The following is a 3,811-nucleotide window of genomic DNA, read 5'->3' on the forward strand; positions in this document are numbered from 1 at the left end:
GTGTATATATATATATATATATATAATATTAAATTAAATAATTTAAATTGATTTATGTATTTTCTGTGAGTGTTTTGCACTGATGTACAATATAATCTCTTTGATTTTTGGATGCTTTACTTTGACAAAGCTGATTTTAATTAAATTTGCTTTGATTTTAGGATGAAAAAATGTAGTTGCAGTATACATAAATATATAAATATGTATGTATATTACATAAATACATAATTTACATTTATGCATAGTGTATATATACTTCTTATGCAGATATATCTTTATATAAATATTTTCTTGACCTTTTTTTTAATGAGATTCATCCGAAAGCTTTGCTATTCTCAGCCCGTCTGCTAATGGATAACGTGTTACTATTAGTGTGCGCGTCTGAAAAGAGTGAGCCACTAAATAGTCAACACACCCCCACATTTTCACACAAAGCCACTAGCAATTAACAGGCCGGCGGTTAATGAAGAGCTGAGTATATAGTATATCCGGACTGCTGATTTCTTCAGCTCTGCTCCTCTTCACAGCTCACCTCTCCTGTCCAGCGCGAGCTGCTCTCCTGATAATTGCCCTCAAACCGCTGTCAAACACATCTCTAGTCTTTATCACGCTCTCTTTCTCCTTCCTTTTCTCCTGTGTCCTCTAGCAAAGTATAAATAAAGCTGAAGTAAAATATATTAAATATTTGAAAAAAAAACTTAACACTTAAATAAATTGAAGTACTAAAATGACTAAAACTGAAATAAAAAAATGTAATAAAAGGAAAATAAATAAAAATGAAGGTAATAAAAGCTAAATGGAAATATAAAATGAACATTCATATTTAATTTCTACTCACAAAAGTATGTCCAAATTGTAGATGTGTGTGTGTGTGTGTGTGTATACGTGTGTGTATATGTTTTTATATATAAAAAGGCTAAAAATTAAAAAGCTGTCAGAAGTTTTAATGTATATATTCATATTTTTGTAAAATAAGCTCAACTTTTCTCCTGTGTCCTCTAGCAAAGTCAACAGCTTCCCTCCGCTGCCGTTTATCCAATCTCTGCCGTCCCTGTTCACACTAAACGCTGCCGCAGATAAACTTCAGATCCTCTCGCTCTGAACAGATGATGGGAGAGCCTCGATCCGGCTCGGAAAGAAACGTTTGTGCAGCAGATATTTGAATTTGATTTGCGTCTGTTTGACTTTGTTTCTTCTGTGGAAAACAAAAGAATGCTTCCTGCTCCTTTTCCATACAACAGACACTTTCAACCTCCAAAGATGAGAAAAAAAAAAGCTGTAAAATTGACTTTTGCACCATATTCCAGGTAGTATTGTAAACTAAAACTATTAAAATATTTGTATAAATATATATATATTATTATAGAATAAATAAATAATGTATATTATAAAAAGCTGTCAGAAGTTTTAATGTATATATTCATATTTTTGTAAAATAAGCTGGTGGCAAAAACACATATAAAACAAAAGCAAAAATAACTACAACTTAAAATAAAATAAAATAAAAATAAATAACAAAAAGCTGTCGATATAAGTTTTAATGTATATTCATATTATTATAAAATAAACCAAAAAACTAATAAAAGTGACAAAAAGTCAATAAGTGATACTAAAATAACACTATTTGCAGATCTTAGTATGAACATTTTGCTAAACATCTCCTTTAGTTTTCTATTGAAGAACAAACATCATACAGGTTTGAAACGGCATGAGAGTGAGCAAACGATGATGGTACTTTCATTATGGGTGAATTATTGATTTAAAGAGCTGAATCTGAAGTGTTTTTCAGAGAGGACTGAACACAGCGAATAATGAGAGAAGGCAAACTTCTGATGGCAGGTCCCTTATTTCTACCTGTTTCAATTATCACCTCTATCTTGCTTTTCTGTGAAGTCGATGTTAATGAGATTTACACGTATCTTTACTCGACGGCGTGAGAAAGTCTCACTCTGAGGTGTGTGTACGCGTTTGTGTGAGATCATGACATGATGTCTCCATCTGAAACGTCTGGGTTTTCCTTTACCTCAAGATCTTGTAGAGGTTTTTTTGATTGCTTTGTTGCTGAGATTTAGAGAGAAAACGGTGGCTAGCAAAAGAAATCAGGCGAAAGTAAGAGATTGAGTTGTTTTGGGGATTTGAGGTATTTAATTAGACGTGAAATTGAAATTTTGGACATTCAGCTCCCCATTGTCAAGTCATAGATTCGTTTTTTTAAGCTGCATTGCATTTTAAGGCCGTTGATTTGCCTTAATCAGCCGGACAATAAACGTTTCCAGAGTATGGACAGTTGTTGAGATCGATGCATCCGCCCCATATCAATCAACTGCAAGAGACAGTTTGAAAACAGCAGTATGTCTTGTCTTCTAATTTGCACAAAATCAGTTTTAGAATATATATTAATTGTCAGTTGTGTGTCTGTACAGACATTGGTTGAGCTGAGGGTATCTGAATCAGAGAGCGTTGAGTTGTGCTGTCATATTTGAGTCTTTCTTCAACTACTGTGAGAAAATAAACACTTCCACAGTACGCTTTTCACATTTCCCCTAGGTTTTTTTTTCATCTAATGTAAACTATTTTTTTAATACATTAAAATGTTCCAATTTGTAAATTATTACAAATTTATTCATATTTTTATTTTTATATTTTAGATAATATTTTATTTTAAAAATGTTATAATTAACATTTTTATAATGCATGTGCATGCTTTAAGACTGAAAGTCTGAATATAGTGCTAAAACAATAAAATCTAAACATTTTAAAAGTAGTAAAAATAAATAGTTATAGTAAAATGTGACATTTTCATTGGATTTTCAAACTTTTTTTTTTTAATAATTGTAATTTTTTTACAATTAAAAATTTTTTTGAGTTTGAGTTTCCCCACATTTCTTGTTTAATTTTGTACAAAATCAGTTTTGACATTTAAAAATGTCCAGATCTCCAGATTATAAAATGTAAATTTTATTACAAATGTATTAATATTTTTTCTTTATTTTTATATCATATTTTAGTTTTAAAAAATCTAATAATTCACATTTTTATAATGTATTTTCATACTTTGAGATTGAAATTCTGGGTTTAGTGTAACAATAAAATCTAAGCATAAAACACATTTGAAAAGCAGTAAAAATAAGAAGTTATAGCAAAATGTGACATTTTAATTGGACTTTTACAAAAGAAAATATTTGAACTGAAACCATTTTAATAAGTTTTGAATAGTTTTAAAATGACAGTGTTCCCACATTTCTTTTAATTTGCACAAAATCAGTTTTCAAAAATATATTTAAAAGCATCCAGAATTTTTTTTATTACTACTTTATTAATGATCTTTTTCTTTATTTTTTCCTTGTCATTTTTATATCATATTTTATTTTAAAAATGTAATAATCACATTTATATAATGTGATGTCATAATAATGTCATAATGGCTTTTCATTATGATTGAAAGTGTGGGTTTAGTGGTAAATCAATAACGTTTAAACATGACATGCAATTGAAAAGTAGTAATAATAAATAGTCATAGTAAAATGTAACATTTTACTTAGACTTTCATATAGCCAAAATATTTTTTAACTATTTTAATTTAAATATTTAAACATGTTGCACACTATCTGTACTTTTATTTAATCTAATGTAAATTCATTATTTTTTTCTTTAAAAAATCTTCAAACAAAAATGTTATTAAAAATCACTAGACCAATTATTTGTTTATTTTACACACACATATATATGTATATATGCATGTATATGTATATATATATATATATATATATATATATATATATATATATATGTGTGTGTATATATATATATA

The 3,811-nt window shown here is 28.3% G+C and overlaps 1 protein-coding gene across 16 annotated transcripts in view; it reads left to right on the top strand.

The window, feature by feature from the left end:
• Positions 1-3,811, top strand: part of LOC107656381 (pleckstrin homology domain-containing family A member 5-like) — a 146,377-nt gene that overhangs the window by 80,124 nt on the left and 62,442 nt on the right. The gene's annotated exons all lie outside the window — the stretch shown is intronic.

Source organism: Sinocyclocheilus anshuiensis, unplaced genomic scaffold, assembly GCF_001515605.1.
Source record: "Sinocyclocheilus anshuiensis isolate Anshui unplaced genomic scaffold, SAMN03320099.WGS_v1.1 scaffold183, whole genome shotgun sequence".
NCBI classification, from domain to species: Eukaryota; Metazoa; Chordata; class Actinopteri; order Cypriniformes; family Cyprinidae; genus Sinocyclocheilus; species Sinocyclocheilus anshuiensis.